The 20,362-nt window shown below is 44.5% G+C and overlaps 1 long non-coding RNA gene across 1 annotated transcript; it reads right to left on the bottom strand.

Moving 5' to 3' along the window:
* Positions 1-549: 549 nt before the first annotated feature.
* LOC116356521 (uncharacterized) lies at positions 550-870 on the bottom strand. Its single transcript, XR_004204933.1, has 2 exons — positions 825-870; positions 550-718 (listed from the first exon to the last, which is right to left on the bottom strand). It is a non-coding gene; the product is annotated as an uncharacterized LOC116356521 (long non-coding RNA).
* Between the last annotated feature and the right edge of the window lie 19,492 nt (positions 871-20,362).

The following is a 20,362-nucleotide window of genomic DNA, read 5'->3' as shown; positions in this document are numbered from 1 at the left end:
CTGATGGAGACTGTAGGGTGGCTGACATTCACTGACCCAGCCGGGTGACGTGGCTGGGCCCGGGGTAACGGAGAGGATGGAGAGGAGGGATAGAGAAATCATCCTCCTCCATAAGCTAGAGGAAATGTCAGCTTTTGTCACTACTCAATGACATGATGACACAGTCCTAGGTACATGTGATACCATCATTCCTGATATAATACACTATTGCTGCGTTTAGACAGGCAGCCGAATTCTAATATATTTTCTTCACTAATTGGTCTTTTGACCAATCAGATCAGCTCTGAAAAAGATCTGATTTGAAAAGATCTGATGTGATTGGTTGATAACCAATTTGTGAAAAACAATATCAGAATTGGGCTTCCTGTGTAATTGCAGCCAATGTCAGTTTGCTAGAACCGGCAGAACCACTCATACCTAACAGGGAAAGCGATGATGTTCCTATAGTATAATTATAATCATGATTACTGATATACTGTATACCTGATATACTGTACAGTGTCATGGATTACCAGAATTGGACCCAAAAGCAGACCAGGACAAGGTGAGTATAAAGATGGTGAGTATTTATTAATCAATGAGAACGTGGAGGTAGATAGTTCCGGGTGGAGGAGCGGGCAGCGGAGGTGGGTTGATGGGAGTGGATAGGCAGATCCAATGGATAACAACACACTGGCGACGAGCAGACAGGGATGGGGTATGGGTTCCGGGTGAATGGCTGTAGACAAAACAAACGGCGGTAAGTTAAAGGCAAGCAAGACGTACAAAACAATCAAACAAAACAAACTCTATAAACTGGAGGCTGGTTCGTGGGCACAACATACTGTTCATGGCTAACGATCCGGCAGGGAATGGATGTTCAGGTCAGAGCTTTTGAAGGGGAGAGGTGATGATCAGGACAGGTGTGCAGATTACTGATGGGATACAGGTGCGGGTGAACATCGATCTCCCAACAAGCTAATTCGCCCGGCAACCAGACAGGGTGCGTTCCAGGACACCGGAAACACACTCCAGGACAGAAACACAGGCAAACACAGACTCAGGAAGCGGGATTCGTGACAGTACATTATACCAATGTTCTCCACATCGAAATAACACAACTCAATTATTATTATCAATTACCAGATGCACTGTTAATTTAGTCGAAATGCATAACAACTCTTATCCCCCTTGAAGTGGATGGTAAGCAACAAGTAAACAAGTTAAAGAAACAACCCTAAAGCATTAACTTTCTATTAACACCCACACACACTGTAACTACTGTAAATATCCTGTGTCTACATAGATCTGTTTTCTATGTTACATATAAAGACTTTCAACAGCGGTGGGAGCATTCCAACATTCTCTGCTTTTTTCTCTTGATTAGACTGCAGGTCAAGCTGGCTGCGATTTCGGTCAGAACCACTCTGCTTTGATTTGCCTCATTCAAAGCATCTATTCACAGTGCATAGTGATCCTCTGACATGTTGATTGAATTAGACAAAGAACCTCCATGAGAGGAAGAAGAGAAAATGCAATCATATTCCCATTAGAGTATGGCATAGTGGGAGCACCGACGTCTGCCATGGCCTTTTCTTTCTGGCCTTCCATTTTGAACATTAATTACTGTTCATTTCACCCGTTCACTTGTATTTTTCACTCTTACATTTTTCTTTACTGCCGCACCGTCAATTGAACCCCACCACATTAGGTCAGCTACCCACTCCTCACTCCCTCTTCCCCCTTCAACTCTTCAAGAGTGGGCTTTGAATGTAGAACTGAATAGAGGGTCAGACACAATGGTCTTTTTGAGCGAGCGAGCCAATGTATTACTTATTATACTTCAACTTTTTGATCGAGCTCATTTTAATTTAGAGGGGAAGTCAGATTTTGAAATTCATGAAGGGTTGGATTAATTTGATGTCTGCTGAATACACACATCATACAGCAGTGAGTGAGAGTCGTGGAAGAGGATTGGGGCTGGGGGTATACACACACTGATGTACATGGAACCTTATAGGGAGAGAGGACAGTGTCCCTATACTCTCTATGTTTCTGTCAATGACACCTAAAGGCTTTGTCTGGAGGTAATAGTCTTCCTGTGTGTTCGTCACCATCACATGTCCTACAGGTTACACTCCAACTGCACAACTCTGTCTGCAAGTGTGACTCACATTTTGAACTTCACGGCAAAGCCATTGGGCCTTACTTGGATAACCTTTGTCTTATCATTCTGTGTTGTGGCAAAGGAAAATGGATGAATCTGAAATGCCTGCTATGAGCGAGTGTGTGTTTGTGAGTGAAAGAAGTATTCAGACCCATTGACTTTTTCCACATTTTGTTACATAACAGCCTTATTCTAAAATTGATTACATTTTCTCTCATGAATCTACACACAATACCCCAAAATGACAAAACAAAAAACGTTTTTTTTTGTGTGTGTGTGTGCGTGTGCGTGTGTGTGTGTGCTTGGCTGAGGGGAGTAAGGTGAGCAAGAGAAAGGTCAGGCCCCTATCCACTCTGAGGAGTCTAGCTGTCTGTTACCAAGCCTGCTTTCTCATAACCTGTGGAAAGATAATGTAGAGTTGCACATAAGACAAAAACAAGGCTCCCAAAGACAGAGGGAGAAAGAAAATAAGTTTGTTATTGCAGTCGAGGATTGGGATTGTACAGCACCTTGTGAAAGTTTTCACCCCCTTGGCATTTTTTCCTGTTTTTTGTTGCCTTACACACTTACACTTACAGTCTCAAATCTCTGGAGGACTGAAACAGTTTCTCTCAAGAATTTCCATGTATTTAGGGCCATCCATCATTCCTTCAATTCTGACCAGTTTCCCAGTCCCTGCCAATGAAAACATCCCCGTGGGATGGTGTTCCCTGTGGTGTTCTCGGGGTGATGAGAGGTGTTTGGGTTAGCGCCAGACATAGTGTTTTCCTTGATGGCTAAAAAGTTACAACAGAGCCTGGGCGCGAACCCAGAGTCTCTGGTGGCACAGCTGGCGCTGCAGTACAGCGCCCTTAACCACTGCGCCACCCGGGAGGCTCGATTAATGCCCTCCTTGCCTGGTTTGTGAGTTTTGGTGGGCAGCCCTCTCTTGGCAGGTTTGTGTGATGCCATATTCTTTCCATTTTTTAAGAATGGATTTAATGGTGCTCCGTGGGATGTTCAAAGTTTCTGACATTTATTATAACCCAGCCCTGATCTGTACTTCTCCACAACTTTGTCCCTGACCTGTTTGGAGAGCTCCTTGGTCTTCATACTACTGCTTGCTTGGTGGTTCCCCTTGCTTAGTGGTGTTGCAGACTCTGGGGCCTTTCAGAACAGGTGTATATATACTGAGATCATGTGACACTTAGATTGCACACAGGTGGACTTTATTTATTTGCACACAGGTGGACTTTATTTAACTAATTATGTGACTTCTGAGGGTAATTGGTTGCACCAGATCTTATTTAGGGGCTTCATAGCAAAGGGGGTGAATAAATATGCACATACCACCTTTCCATAATTTTTTTTAATTTTTTTTTAAAATCAGTAATTTTTTTCATTTCACTTCACCAATTTTGTGTATGTCCATTACATGAAATCCAAATAAAATAAATTTAAATGACAAGTTGTAATGCAACAAAATAGAAAAAATGCCAAGGGGGGTGAATACTTTGGAAGGCACTGTATTACAGTAGTGTAGAATAGTATTTTTTCTTAATTCTGTCAATTATATCTTTCTGAGGCTGTGGTTTCATGGTTTCATGTGAAAGAGCTGGATTTTCTCTGGCATCTAGAGCTGTGTTTGTCAAACTGCGACGTGCATTAGTATTGAATCTGATTCACTCGGGGGAGAGAATGATGAAAGTCATAACACTTGACTCGTGCCTTCACCATCTCCACACAAACTTCTCTAAAGTGCCCTCATTTCTGCACCAAGCCGCAGTCTCAATACAACTACGATAACGAGCTCCCATATTACAACTTTTAATAATGGATGTTGTGATATCGAACGTTTGAATTGTCAAAGACAATTGTCTCTGGAGTGTCTTTAATGACCGTTGCCTCTGTCTGTAGATACAGCTGTATTTGAACATGAACTTGTGTTAGGAAAGGGGGATACCTAGTCAGTTGTACAACTGAATGCATCCAACTGAAACATGTTATCTGCATTTAACCCAACCCCTCTGAAACAGAGAGGTGCAGGGGGCTGCGTCAATCAACATCATCAGCGCCCAGGGAACAGTGGGTTAACTGCAATGCTCAGGGGCAGAAAGACAGATTTTTACCTTGTCAGCTCGGGGATTTGATCCAGCAACCTTGCGGTTACTGGCCCAATGCTTCTACCCATCTGTTTTTTGAAACCAGGTTCATGCTTAATTTGAGCAATATGAGATGAAAGGGAGTTCCATGCCATAATGGCTCTTTACAATAATGTACACTTTCTTGAATTTGTTCTGGATTTGGGGACTGTGAAAAGACCCTTGGTGGCATGTCTGGTAGAGTAAGTGTGTGTGTGTGTGTGTGTGTGTGTGTGTGTGTCAGAGCTGTGTGCAAGTCAACTATGCAAACAACTTTTCAACACATTCATGTTTATTATAAACAGAAGTGATGCTGTCAGTCTCTTTAACTCTTAGCCATGAGAGACTGGCATGTATAGCATTTTTATTAGCCCTCTGATCACAGTGAAGAGGAAGATGTGCCGCTCTGTTCTGGGCCAGCTGCAGCTTAACTAGGTCTTTCCTTGCAGCACTCGACCACACGACTGGACAATATTTAAGACAAGACTAAACTAGAGCCTGCAGAACTTTCTTTTTGTTGGAGTGTGGTGTCAAAAAAGCAGAGCATCTCTTTATTACGGACAGACCTCTCCCCATCTTTACAACCATTGAATCTATGTGTTTTGACCATGACAGTTTACAATCTAAGGTAACACCAAGTAATTTAGTCACCTCAGCTTGTTCAACAGCCACACCATTCATTACCAGATTCAGCTGAGGTCTACATAGTATAGACTCATAATGAACTTGAATATCCCAACAGACACTGGGCATGGCACATTATTTTCATTGAACATCCATTTTACTCTATTTTATGTGTTTACTCCAAACCAAAGATATCGGTTCCAATTATGAGAATGTTGTTTCTTAGAATTCCATTGTTTCTTAGAATTCCATCTTGTTTCTCTGAAGTCCTTTTTTGTCCCCGTCTCATGTTCTGATTGGACAATCCTTCTTTTCAGAGAAGCTGATCAGTGCAGACAGCCCAATAAGCAAGAACGCAAGCGTAACTTAACAAATCTGTTGTGGCTTTCTAGGAACAAACTTCTTAAAGATGTATCGTCCATTTATATTCCCATCTAAATGACTGATTTTCAAGGTAATATGACAGTAGTATGCCAAGTGATTTTGGACTTTAACATAACTGATGATGATTCTGTGTTCATCCATTCACTGTTACATTACATTACATGTTTGAATCTCAGAATTCAGACAAACAACTGTGTCCCCATTGAGGATGTCATCATCCCAACATGTAAAGTCTGACTTATGACATTTGGCATGGAAAAACACTCTGACCCATCTGTAAAAGCTTCGCTGGATCCTGGTGCAATGGTGGTGCTGATTTAGGATCAGTTTTGTTACATATCCTAGATCAACACTCCCACTGTGAGACGCTTTGAAAAATCGGGACCAGGACTAAGCATGACGGAACCAGCTGTATATTTATGTCATGTTCAGTCATTCCGTCAGTGGAAACCCTATGAGGTCCTATTCCCATCCCTGAGTGTTAGCCAACACCTGTCTTTCTCTGTATTATGTTGGGAATGACAGTAATCGCAGTGCTCCTTAGTCATTTTACCAGGGTAACTTAGCAATGCTAACAGCTGCCAATAATCTTTATCAGAGAAGAGGTGAGGAAGTGATCCACCTTGAAAAAGGGATTACTTGAGTGTTTCCTTCATAACTTTACTGCCGTGAACATCTCCACCATCACCACGAGGCCCGCCATTCTGGGAGCGAGACAGCTGCTGCTATTTGCAGACTTATATTTATATTATCTATCTACTCACTCACACGGAGTATGCAAACATATCTCAAACTAATTGTTTCTCCCATTATTGCACATTTATCACTTCAAAATGTCTATTGCTGCATTGGTTCATTGTGCTGCATGATAAATACCAAAGACACTTGTGAGTTGTGGCAGAGAGAATATAAAAAAAAAATATCTTCCACAATGACATCCGATCCCTCAGAGTTTAAATAGTTCCTAATGTGTATTGTTCCAACGGCAATTAATCTGTTTTTAGTTTACTTTGTTGCCCGCGCGTAAAGTAAACAACATTATCATTTGACAAAGCCTTCTCTGATTCATGGCAAAATTAATTATATTATGGGGAGGAATCCAAAGACTGTTTAGACACAGCATGACAGATTCTGATCCATAGTATTGTAGAGTAAACAGATAGCAGTGGAGGCTCCTTGGAGGAGAAAGGGGACGACCATCCTATTCAGTGAATTTCATAAAATTTAAAAAAGTGAATGATTTAAAAAGTTAGCATTTAAAAAAAATATATATATATATATATACTAAATACACTGAGTGTACAGTCGTGGCCAAAAGTTGAGAATGACGCAAATATTAATTTTCACAAAGTCTGCTGCCTCAGTTTGTATGATGGCAATTTGCATATACTCCAGAATGTTATGAAGAGTGATCAGATGAATTGCAATTCATTGCAAAGTCCCTCTATGCATGCAAATGAACTGAATCTTCAAAAAACATTTCCACTGCATTTCAGCCCTAACACAAAAAGATCAGCTGACATCATGTCAGTGATTCTCTCTTTAACACAAGTGTGACTGTTGACGAGGACAAGGCTGGAGATCACTCTGCCATGCTGATTGAGTTTGAAAAACAGACTGGAAGCTTCAAAAGGAGGGTGGTGCTTGGAATCATTGTTCTTCCTCTGTCAATAATGGTTACCTGCAAGGAAACACGTGCCGTCATCATAGCTTTGCACAAAAAGGGCTTCACAGGCAAGGATATTGCTGCTAGTAAGATTGCACCTAAATCAACCATTTATCTGATCATCAAGAACTTCAAGGAGAGCTGATCGATTGTTGTGAAGAAGGCTTCAGGGCACCCAAGAAAGTCCAGCAAGCACCAGGACCGTCTCCTAAATTTGATTCAGCTGCGGGATCAGGGCACCACCAGTACAGAGTGCATCTACACGCACAGTGAGACGAAGACTTTTGGAGGATGGCCTGGTGTCAAGAATGGCAGCAAAGAAGCCACTTCTCTCCAGGAAAAACATCAGGGACAGACTGATATTCTGCAAAAGGTACAGGGATTGGACTGCTGAGGACTGGGGTAAAGTCATTGTCCGGAGAAGACAAGGTGAGCGCTACCATCAGTCCTGTGTCGTGCCAACAGTAAAGCTTCCTGAGACCATTCATGTGTGGGGTTGCTTCTCAGCCAAGGGAGTGGGCTCACTCACAATTTTGCCTAAGAACACACCCATGAATAAAGAATGTTACCAACACATCCTCCAACATCAAGTTCACCCAGGAACAGTTTGGTGATGAACAATGCCTTTTCCAGCATGATGGAGCACCTTGCCATAAGGCAAAAGTGATAACTAAGTGGCTCGGGGAACAAAACATCGATATCTTGGGCCTATGGCCAGGAAAATCCCCAGACCTTAATCCCTTTGAGAATTTGTGGTCAATCCTCAAGAGGCGGGTGGACAAACAAAGCCCCACACATTCTGACAAACTCCAAGCATTGATTATGCAAGAATGGCCTGCAATCAGTCAGGATGCAGAGGTCTTGAAAAATAAAGGTCAACATTGCAAATATTGACTCTTTGCATCAACTTCATGTAATTGTCAGTAAAAGCTTTTGACACTTATGAAATGCTTGTAATTATACTTTAGTGTTCCATAGTAACATCTTACAAAAATATCTAAAGACACTGAAGCAGCACACTTTGTGGAAATTAATATTAATATATTAATATGGAAATCAAAACCTTTGGTCACGACTGTACAAAACATCATGAACACCTGCTCTTTCCATGACAAAGACTAACCAGGTAAATCCAGGTGAACGCTATTATCCCTTATTGATGTCACTTGTTAAGTCCATTGCAATCAGTGTAGATGAAGGGGAGGAGACATGTTCAAGAAGCCTTAACATTGTGTATGTGTACCATTCAGATGGTGAATGGGCAAGATAAAATATTTAAGTGCCTTTGAACGGGGTATGATAGGTCCAGGCGCACTGGTTTGTGTCAAAAACTGCAACGCTGCAGGGTTTTTCACACTTTCCCATGTGTCAAGAATGGTCCACCACCCAAAGGATATCCAGCCAATTTGACACAACTGTGGGAATCATTGAACAACATGGGCCAGCATTCCTGTGGAACACTTTCAACACCTTGTAGAGTTCATGCCCTGACGAATTGAGGGGTGGAACTCAATAATCAGAAGGTGTTGTTAATGTGTTGTACACTCAGTGTATTTCCACATCACCAAATAACTGATTAAAACACACTGTTTTGCTATGAATGTCTACAGTAGCCTCAACGTGTAGCCAGACGAGAGCTATTTTCTATACAGATTTATATTTGGTTTTAAATATACTTAAGTATAAAAAGTTAAAGTTAAAGTATAAATAATTTCAAGTACCTTATATTAAGCAAACCTTACGGCTCCATTTTCTTGTTTTTTTATTTATGGATAGCCAGGGGCATACTCCAACACTCAGACATAATTTACAATTGAAGCATTTGTTTAGTGAGTCGCCAAATCAGACTCAGTAGGGTTGACCAGGGATGTTCTCTTGATAAGTGTGTGAATTAGACCATTTTCCTGTCCTGCAATTTGGTGTCAATGGAAGTAAAAAGTAGTAAAAAGTACATACTTTTCTTTAGGAATGTAGTGAAGTAAAAGTAAAAGTTGTCAAAATATAAATAGTAAAGTAAGGTACAGATGTCCCAAAAAACTACTCAAGTAGTCCTTTCAAGTATTTTTACTTAAGTTCTTTACAGCACTGACTGCCGGTACAGAGGTGCAGGAAGCGGGTCGAGAGTTTCAAGTTCCTTGGTGTACACATCACCAACGATCTATCATGGTACAAACACACCAAGACAGTCATGAAGAGGGCACGACAAAACCTATTCGCCCTCAGGAAACTGAAAGGATTTGGCATGGGTCCCGAGATCCTCAAAAAGTTCTACAGCTGCACCATCGAGAGCATCCTGACCGGTTGCATCACTGCCTGGTATGGCAACTGCTAGGCATCTGACCGTAAGGCGCTACAGAGGGTAGTGCGTATGGCCCAGTACATCACTGGGGCCAAGCTTCCTGCAATCCAGGTCGTATATAATAGGCAGTGTCAGAGGAAAACCCCCAAAATTGTCAGACTCGGAAAGCGGTCCCGGAGTGCCAAGTCTAGGACCAAAAGGCTCCTTAACAGCTTATACCCTACACGCCATAAGACTGCTGAACAATTAATCAAATGGCCACCGGACTATTACAATGAACTCACCTTCTGGATGGTAGCGGGGTGAACAGGCAGTCGCTCGGGTGGTTGTTGTCCTTGATGATCTTTTTGGTCTTAATATGACATCGGGTGCTGTAGGTGTCCTGAAGTGCAGGTAGTTTTCCCCCAGTCATGCGTTGTGCAGACCGCACCACACTCTGGAGAGCCTTGCGGTTGTGGACGGTGCAGTTGCCGCACCAGGCGGTGATACTGCCTGACAGGATGCTCTTAATTGTGCATCTGTAAAAGTTTGTGAGAATTTTAGGTGACAAGCCACATTTTTTTCAGCCTCCTGAGGTTCTAGAGGCGCTGTTCGGCCTTCTTCACCACACTGTCTGTGTGGGTGGACCATTTCAGTTTGTCCGTGATGTGTACGCCGAGGAACTTGACTTGAAGCTTGACTTGAAGCTTTCCACCTTCTCCACTGCTGTCATCTCCTTTGTTTTGTTGATGTTGAGTGAAGTTGTTTTCCCGACACCACACTCCGAGTGCCCTCACCTCCTCCCTTTAGGCTATTTCTTCGTTGTTGCTAATCAAGCACACTACTGTTGTTTCATCTGCAAACTTGATGATTGAGTTGGAGGCGTGCATGGCCATGCAGTCATGGGTGAACAGGGAGTACTGGAGTGGGCTGAGCACGCACCCTTGTTGATCCCCAGTGTTGAGGATCAGCAAAGTGGAGATGTTGTTTCCTTCCCGTCAGGAAGTCCAGGACCCAATTGCACAGGGAGGGGTTGAGACCCAGGGCCTCAAGCTTAATGGTGAGCTGTAGTCAATGAACAGCATTCTTACATAGGTATTCCTCTTGTCCAGATGGGATAGGGCAGTGTACAGTGTGATGGCGATTGCATCGTCTGTGGACCTATTGGCGCGGTAAGCAAATTGAAGTTGGACTAGGGTGTCAGGTAAGAGGGAGGTGATATGATCCTTGACTAGTCTCTCAAAGCACTTCATGATGACAGAAGTGAGTGCTATGGGGCGATAGTCATTTAGTTCAGTTACCGTTGCCTTCTTGTATACAGGAACAATGGTGGCCATGTTGAATCATGTAGGGACAGCAGACTGGGATAGGGAGAGATTGATTATGTTAGTAAACACAACAGCCAGCGGGTCTGCGCATGTTCTGAGGACACGGCTAGGGATGCCGTCTGGTCCGGAGCCTTGCGAGGGTTGACATGTTTAAATGTCTTACTCATGCCTTGATTGCGGCCGCATCAGTGGCACTGTATTATCCTCAAAGCAGGCAAAGAAGGTGTTTAGTTTGTCTGGAAGCAAGACGTCGTTGTCTGTGACGTGACTGGTTTTCTTTTTGTAGTTGAAATGTGACTCCACTTTGTCCCTATAACAACATTTCACTTGTTGGATTGCCTAGGGAAGGAAATAACTACACTGTTTCTATCCAGCCATATTCCCAGCCATCTTTCCATGCTTAAATGTGATGGTTCACACTTTCAGTTTTGCGCAAATGCTGCCATCTATCCATGGACTTCCTTATAAATGGACTTCCAATGGACTTCCTTATAAACTCACTCATTTAATCAGCGTATAAATCCATATTATTGTATGAGGCTTCCCGGAAAATTTCCCAGTCCGCGTGATCAATCTTGAAGCATGGATTCCGATTGGTCAGACATCCTGTTTGAGTTTCTACCTATAGGACGGAAGGAGCAAAATTGAGTCGTGGTCAGATTTGCCAAAGGGAGTGCGGGGGAGGGCCTTGTATGCATCGCTGAAGTTAGAGTAGCAGTGATCCAGTGCATTTCCCTCATGAGTGCTACAATCAATATGCTGATAGAATTTAGGTAGCCTTGTTCTCAAATTTGCTTTGTTAAAATCCCCAGCTACAATAAATGTAACCTCAGGGTATGTGATTTCCAGTTTGCATAGAGTCCAGTGAAGTTCCTTGAGGGCCGTCGTTGTATCAGCTTGAGGGATAAACACTGTGACAATAACCGACAAGAATTCTCTTGGGAGATATTATGGTCGGCATTTGATTGTGAGGAATTCTAGGTCAGGTGAACAAAAGGACTTGAGTTTCTGTATGTTGTTACGATTACACCATGAGTCATTAATCATGAAGCATACACCCCCGCCCTTCTTCTTCCCAGAGAGGTGTTTATTTCTGTTGGAGCGAAGCATAAAGAATCCCAGTGTACCGACTCCGACAACATATCCCGAGAGAGCCATGCTTCCGTGAAACAGAGTATGTTACAATCCCTGATGTCTCTCTGGAAAGCAGCCCTTGCCCTAATTCTTTCTACCTTGTTATCTATTGACTGGACATTTTGTGAGTAATATCCTCGGAAGCAGTGGATGGTATGCACATCTCTGAAGTCTGACTAGGAGGCCATTCCGTCTACATCTTATGCAGCGATGTTGTTTTGGGTCGGCCTCTGGAATCAGATCAAATGCCCTGGGTGGTGGTGCGAACAAAGGAGCCGCTTCAGGAAAGTCGTATTCCTGGTCGTAATGTTGGTAAGTTGACATCGCTCAACTTACCAATAATTCTTCCCGGCTGTATGTAATAACACTTAGGATTTTCTGGGCTAACAATAAAATAAATAATACATAAAAAAACAAATACTGCATAGTTTCCTAAGGACTAGAAGCGAGGCGACCCTCTCTGTCGCTAATGCAGCTAGCTAATTTAGCCAACACAACCACCTGGCTCAAACACAGGGGAATGCTATTTATGTTAGCTAAATGGCTAAGGCTATCCAACACTGGAACTCTTCCAAGTCAAGGTAAGCTTTCGGTTGTATTAATTTATTGCCACCGGGGCCCGCCAATGTAGCTGATAAACTGCTTTCTGTACACTGTACTGCGTAATTATAACAGGTTTACTAACGCTTTAGTTATCATAGCTATGTTGACTCTGACGTTTGCTAATATGGTGACATTGACAATGATGTAAGCTGTGTGTATTGGTTAGCGGTTATGTTATGACGGCACCGACCGCCACTGATAGATAGAGGTCCAGGGTCTTTCTGCAGATCCAGCCTATGCACAACATGCATGCATGAATAGGAATAACCACATGACGGTGCCATGTCTTTCATGTATACAGTATAGTGTATGCGTAATAGTGTGTGTGTCTATATATGTTTGTATATATGTGTGTATTTGTGCATGTGTATATGCCCAAAGTAGGATATTGGGATGTATGTACAGATGGCTGGATGTTTTTTGACGCAGTTGCGTGAATTGTCCTTCTAACCCTAATGGTTCCGCTGCTGTCCCCCAAAAGCACCTGAAATTTAGGGCCAGGCTTCATTTAGGGCCAGGCTACTTTTTTTCATGGTCGCTGCGGTCAAGCGGGCATCTCATTGAACTCGGCACAGCCTAGAGATTATGGTAATGCCATTGCAGGCTCTGTGTGTCTTTAAGCCGCACACTGTGTCACTCCATCCTTGCTGTGTGTGTGTGTGTGTGTGTGTGTGTGTGTGTGTGTGTGTGTGTGTGTGTGTGTGTGTGTGTGTGTGTGTGCGGGGCCATTGTGGAGAGGTTGGAGTGAGTGTGTGTGATTTCAGAAAATCACAGAAATTCACAGAAATCTCACGGAGCTCCGAAACCCGCCTAACTCTTTTGAAAAAATAAAATAATTATTTGAACATCACCAATTGTACATTGTACGATTTCTCTTAAATTATGATAGATAAATGGCTGGTTCCTTTTTCCTGACATCGTAGGTTCATGTACTTTGACGTGAAGCAGTCAAATTAGCGCTCTATTTTAGTTTTTGACCTTTAATCCCAGAAAATGGCCTTAACTCAAAAAGCGTTGAGGCCTCAACGCCATCTTGTTTCTGGGCTAATAGCCCATTAGTCCAAACCTATGCTCACCAATTTTCTTCTTCAAAGTCTTTTCCGTTTAGGAGAAATGGCCATGTTGTGATTGGTGATGTTTTGTACATTTGCAATAAGATTCAATTCGCCATCTGGTGGAATTTACCGGGACAGCGAAAAAAAATGGCGAAAATGTGAACATTTTATAAAACGCAAACCGAATGTCCGAGAGACTTCGTTCGATGACTTCTCGGGAAGATCTGGCCCCGGTGCACGGCCCGCCGTCGCCGATGAACATTTACAAACATTCACGGACGTCTAGTAAGGGACCGTACAAAGGGACCGTACATTTGCAATTTGGAGATTCTCATCAATTATACAGCAAATGCCAAAAAGTGCCATTCATGTATGGAAGGCCCGTGATGAAATCCATAGAGAGATGGGATCATGGTCAAGAAGGTTTTGGCAGTGGATGAAGAAGCCCCAGAGGCTGCTGGTGAGGAGTCTTATTCTGGGTGCAAGGTAGGGAACTGCCTCCCTACCTTTTCCTCCCTCACTACAGTCTCTTTACTCCAGGACACCGGCGCGAGGATGAGTGACCTGGGGATGATGGATTCAAGCTCCCTCACTGGAGCTGGGGAACTGGTGAAAAGGGCATCCGGCTTCACGTTCTTAGACCCCGGACGGTAGGATGACATGAATCTGAACCAAGTGAAAAAGAGAGTCCAACGAGCCTGTCAGGGGTTGAGGTGTTTAGCCTACTGGATGTAGGCCATGTTTTTGTGGTCATTCCAAACTATAAATGGATGTTTCCGAGCCCTCCAACCAGTGCTGCCACTCATCCAAAGCCAGTTTTACCCCAAGATGCTCCCGTTTGCCGACATCATAGTTCCTCTCCGCTGGAGTGACACGCCTGGAGAAGGAACAGGGATGAAGCTTTTGGTCTTTCGCCGCATTGCAACAGTACCGCCCTCAAGCCAACGTCAGAGGCATCCACTTCTACCACTAAGGGGAGAGAAGGCTCCGCATGAACGAGAATGGGTGCAGAAGAAAACCTTCTCAGCTGCAGGGGTCCAGCATACTTGCAGAGCCCTTGGTGAGCTTTGTCAATAGCATCGCCACAGCACTAAAGTTTCTCACAAATCTCCGATAGAAATTAGCAAAAGGCCAAAAACGCTGAACTTGCTTGACCATGCTGAGTTGCAGCCAGTTGACCACCGCTCCTACTTTTTGGGAGTCCATCAGTACACAGCCCTGAGACACAATGTACCCCAGGAAGGAGATCTGAGGAACCTGAAACTCACACTTTCGGCCTTCAAACAAGTGATGAGCGAGGAGTTTTTGAAGAACCTGGCAGACATGTTTGATATCTTCAACCGTTGACTTGGAGAAGATGAAGATGTCATCCACGTACACAAACACGAACTGGTGAAGTCGCGCAGCATATCATTGATAGGGGCCTGGAAAATGGCTGGAGCATTAGTAAGTCCAAACGGCATGACCCGGTACTCATAATGTCCATTAGGAGTGTTGAACGCTGTCTTCCACTCGTCTCCCTGTCTGATGCACACCAGATTGTACACGTTCCGTAAATCCAATTTAGAGAAAACCGTAGCTCCCTGTAGTCTCTCAAAAGCTGATGACATAAGAGGAAGGAGATAACGGTTCTTGATGGTAATGCTCACCCATTCTTCTTCCAAAAAAAGAAAAAACCCCTCTTGCAGGTGAAGTGGATGTCCGAATAAAATCAGTTGCCAGAGCCTCCTCAATATAACTGTTCATGGCTGCAGTTTCTGGACCTGAGAGAGAATAGAGCCCTCCTCTCAGAGGAGTGGTGCCGGACAAGAGGTTGATGGCACAATCATAGGGCCTGTGAGGGAGTTTGCTGGCACTTTGTTTGCTGAAGACCTGACCCAAATCCCAGTAATCCCAAGGTACGCGGGAAAGATCAGGCTTGTCATTCCCAGCCAGAGGAACAGGAGGATCGGAAGGCTCCAGACAAGCAGAATTGGAAAGGTGTGGAGAGAGTTGCTGGCAGGTTAACTGGCATGAAGCATTCCATCCCAGAACTCTTCCCGAAGGCCAGTCAATTTGAGGATTATGGGTGGAAAGCCATGGATGTCCAAGAACCAGGGGAAGCTCAGGAGAGTCCACCAGATGTAACTGGATAAGCTCCACATGGTCATCCAGAACTCGTAGCTGAATAAGAATGGTGAGTTGCTTCACCTTCCCAGACCCTAGGGGTTGACCATCCAGCGCAGTGACCGACAACGGAGTCTCCAGCTTAGTGAGTGGCAGCTTCTGTTGGTGAGCTAATGTGCGACCTAGAAAACAGCCAGAATGTCCAACTGTCCATTATCCTACCGCAGGTTGGCTGGAAGCAAGGTGCGTACCGTATCGGCCGCAGGACACTGTATCTGACCCTTCAGAGCGAAAAGTCTGGTGCCTCCCTATTGCATCGGCTCCTCTGAAGGATATGAAGGAGAATCATAGCCAAATTGGGAATCCTGACGGGGTACAGGACAAGCAGGCTCAGCATACGGCAGTGGAACAAATGAAGAATCAACTCCCTCAGCGGGGCCCGAAACACTGGAACCAACTCAGGACCCCTCCGTCCTCTCGTGACGACGTTCCCGAAGCCGGGTGTCAATCCGGATGGCCAGAACGATAAGCTCCGCCAGAGCGTCAGGGTTGTCCCGGGAAGCCAGTTCATCAAGACTGAAGTGCCTCTATATTCCTCTATATTCCAACCACTCTCAGCGGCGAGTGTCCGAAAGTCAGTGGCGTAATCAGCTATTCCCTGGCCGCCCTGCCGAAGTCCATTGAGTCTTTGAGCAGCGTTTCTGCCACTGATGGGGTGATCAAAAACCCTCCTCATCTCCTGGGTGAAGCTTTGACAATTGAAACAAATGTCTGATTGCTGATCCCAGATGGCCGTGGCCCAGGCCAGAGCCTATTCTGAGAGCAAGGAGATGACACTCTGGGATGCTCGGTGGGAAACATTGATGCCTGCAGCTCGAAGACCAGCGAACATTGGAGCAGGAACCCACGACACCTCCCAGGATGCTCCTCATTGTGCTCCGGTGCTGGGAGATGAGGCTCCCGAGGGGAGGGAGACGATGAGCTGGTAGGAAGTGGGTCTGAACCTGCCATAGGTGCAGCAGCAGTTGTTCCCATCTGTCCCGTCTGCAGAGTGAACACAAGAGTTCCTAAATCCTCCAACAAAGGCTTCAGCCGCGCCTCATGGCGACCAATCACTGTTCCATAGTGAGTGAGAGCCGACCATAAGTGGTGGAACTCAGAGTGTCCCTTTGACAACGGAGAAATCTCTGCTGGGACCATTTTGTTGCTCATGACTACTGTGACATTAGTGCTAGTACGAACTTGGACCCATGGGGCACAACAGGCAAAGGTAAGGGTAAATCCAGAATATTTCATTAAGGTCTTCATAGCAAAACAACAAAGCAAGGGCACACGAGAACAGTGAGACCTGAGCAATTGGCCCAGTCCACAGAGAAACCTAAATAGTCATCCAGCAGGTGATCCCAATATATTTTTTATTTCACCTTTATTTAAGCAGGTAGGCCAGTTGAGAACAAGTTCTCATTTACAATTGCGACCTGGCCAAGATAAAGCAAAGCAGTTCGACACATACAACGACAGAGTTACACAAGGAGTAAAACAAACATACAGTCAATAATACAGTATAAACAAGTCTATATACGATGTGAGCAAATTAGGTGAGATAAGGGAGGTAAAGGCAAAAAAAAGGCCATGGTGACAAAGTAAATACAATATAGCAAGTGAAACACTGGAATGTTAGATTTGCAGTGGAATAATGTGCAAAGTAATAATGGGGTGCAAAGGAGCAAAATAAATAAATAAATACAGTAGGGAAAGAGGTAGTTGTTTGGGCTAAATTATAGGTGGGCTATGTACAGGTGCAGTAATCTGTGAGCTGTTCCGACAGTTGGTGCTTAAAGCTAGTGAGGGAGATAAGTGTTTCCAATTTCAGAGATTTTGGTAGTTCGTTCCAGTCATTGGCAGCAGAGAACTGGAAGGAGATGCTGCCAAAGAAAGAATTGGTTTTGGGGGTGACTAGAGAGATATACCTGCTGGAGCGCATGCTACAGGTGGGAGATGCTATGGTGACCAGCGAGCTGAGATAAGGGGGGACTTTACCTGGCAGGGTCTTGTAGATGACATGGAGCCAGTGGGTTTGGCGACAAATATGAAGCGAGGGCCAGCCAACGAGAGCGCACAGGTCGCAGTTTTGTCAATTACATTGCCGAAGTTGAGGATTGGTAGGATGGTCAGTTTTACAAGGGTATGTTTGGCAGCATGAGTGAAGGATGCCCTGTTGCGAAATAGGAAGCCAATTCTAGATTTAACTTTGGATTGGAGATGTTTGATGTGGGTCTGGAAGGAGAGTTTACAGTCTAACCAGACACCTAGGTATTTGTAGTTGTCCACGAATTCTAAGTCAGAGCCGTCCAGAGTAGTGATGCTGGACAGGCGGGCAGGTGCAGGCAGCGATTGGTTGAAGAGCATGCATTTAGTTTGACTTTTATTTAAGAGCAGTTGGAGGCCACAGAAGGAGAGTTGTAATGGCATTGAAGCTCGTCTGGAGGTAAGTGTCTAAAGAAGGGCCAGAAGTGTACATAATGGTGTCATCTGCGTAGAGGTGGATCAGAGGACATCATTGATGTATACAGAGAAAATAAGCCCAATCAGGGTCACCTGGATACTAGAGAAAACCCAAGGGTGCTCTCCAGTGGCAAACACAGGTAGTACACTCAAGGAAGAACCCCTGACCTGTGACAACGGCAATGGGTGGCTATTTGAAGAATCTCAACTATAAAATATTTGTCTAACACTTTTTTTGTTACTACTTGATTCCATGTGTTATTTCATAGTTGTGATGTCTTCACTATTATTCTACAATGTAGAAAATAGTAAAAATAAAGAAAAACCCTTGAATGAGTAGGTGTTCTCAAATATTTGACTGCAACAGTGATGAATGTCGTTGGGTTGGGGGCAGAGTAAAAGTCAGCTGGGGGTTCTGGGGGAAAATCTCCATGGGGGAGCAGCATAAAAGGTAAGTGACTGTTGAGGGGCGTGGGGGAATGTCCCTCGCGGGAGCAGCATGTGAGGTCAGTGACCCTTGAGAAGGTGTGGGGGGAAAATGTCCATAGGGGGCATTGCAGAGGGGAGGGGGGAATAGGAAGCTGACTAGTGTTGGTCTGAGGGTAGAAACTATTGGCCAGTAGTCCAGTTTCTGCCATGATGCTCCTGTACCGCCCATGTCTGTTGATGAGGATCGGTGTCCAGCCTGGTTCCTCCTGAAGTCCACAATCAGCTCCTTTGTTTTGCTAACGCTGAGGGAGAGGTTGTTTACCTTGCACCATGTCGTCAGAGTGCCTTACTCCTCTCTGTGGGCTGTCTCGTCATTGTTGGTAATCAGGCCTATTACCGTTGTGTCGTCAGCGAACCTGATGATGGAGTTGGAACTGTGAGACCACTCAATCGTGGGTATACAGGGACTACAAAAGAGGACTGAGGACGCACCCTTGTGGGACCCCCGTGCTGAGAATCAGTGTCGAGGAGGTAATATTGCCTACCTTCCCCACTTGAAGGCGGCCCGTCAGGAAGTCCAGGACGCAGTTGCATAGGAAGTAGTTCAGACCCAGGGCCGTGAGCTTTGTAATGAGCTTATATTGGACTATGGTATTGAATTCTGACCTGTAGTCAATGAACAGCATTCTCACATATACATTTCTTTGCCCAGGTGAGTAAGGGCAACGTGCAGTGCAATGATTGCGTCGTCCGTGGATCTGTCAGAGTGGTAGGCGAATTAGAGAGAGTTGAGTGTGTTGGGAAGGTAGAAGGTGATATGGTCTTTGACTAGCCTCTCAATGCACTTCATGATGAAGGAAGGTAGTGCTACTGGTCTGTAGTCATTCAGTTCAGTTGCTTTCCCTTTCTTGGTCACGGGATGTTAGTAGAAATCTTGAAACAGGTGGGTATTGCGGCCTGAGCTAAGCAGAGATCGAAAATGTCATGGAACACAACTGGGTGATTGGGCAAGACAATAGATTGAAGTGCCTTTGAACAGGGTAGGGTAGTAGGTGACAAGCGCACCAATTTGTGTCAAGAACTGCAACGCTGCTGGGTTTTTCACACTCAACAGTTTCCTGGGTGTCTCAAGAATATTCCACCACCTAAAGGACATCCAGCATTGGAGTCTACAGAATCCCTGTGGAACGCTTTCGACACCTTGGAAAGTCCATGCCCCGAAGAATTAAGGCTGTTCTGAGCGCAAAAGGGGGGAGTGCAACTCAATATTAGGAAGGTGTTCCTAATGTTTGGTATACTCAGTGTAAGGGTGAAATGAGTCATGTCTCCAAGGTTTAGAGTGATACTGCTTTTGAGCTTCCCTTAGCCAATCCCGATGTCAAAAAGAGGGCACAAAGAAATCTCTAAACCCATTTCATTTCAGCTTCATGACAAGCAATTTCACAGCTCAAGTGTCAAACACAGGGATCAAGTTGCAGCATTACGCAGAACACCAAAGTACAAAGAGAGAGTAGAGAGGGAGAGCACAGGTCTTCCTTTCAATGTGCTGAAGGAAAGGGTCTTCAGAAGAAAAGAGAATGCATTCATTACAGACACATTGACTGGCTGACGGTCGCTTTGAACGGTCAAGTATTCATCTCTTGACTCATGCTCTCCAAGAGATGGATGGCAGGACCTCGACAAGTGGAGAAGAGAGAGAACAGAGGGAGAGAAAGAGAGGAGAGCGAGTCAGAAAGAGAAGGAGAGAGAGTGACAATTATCGACTGAAAGAGAAAGTGAGGGAGAGACAGCGAGAGAGAGGTACAGGGAGGAAAACAGTGAATTCAAGTCAAATTAATACAGCGGAGTACTATCACGGCAGGTCAGCGGCGTGCAGTCGCTCTGAGGTGGGTTACATTTCTTTGAACAAAAGTGTAAGAAGCTCCTCTCTCTCCCTCATATATATATATATATATATATAGTGGGGCAAAAAAAAGTATTTAGT

Source organism: Oncorhynchus kisutch, linkage group LG23, assembly GCF_002021735.2.
Source record: "Oncorhynchus kisutch isolate 150728-3 linkage group LG23, Okis_V2, whole genome shotgun sequence".
NCBI lineage: Eukaryota > Metazoa > Chordata > Actinopteri > Salmoniformes > Salmonidae > Oncorhynchus > Oncorhynchus kisutch.
The sequence above is the reverse complement of the archived record's forward strand: the minus strand, read 5'-3'. Positions and strand labels throughout refer to the sequence as shown.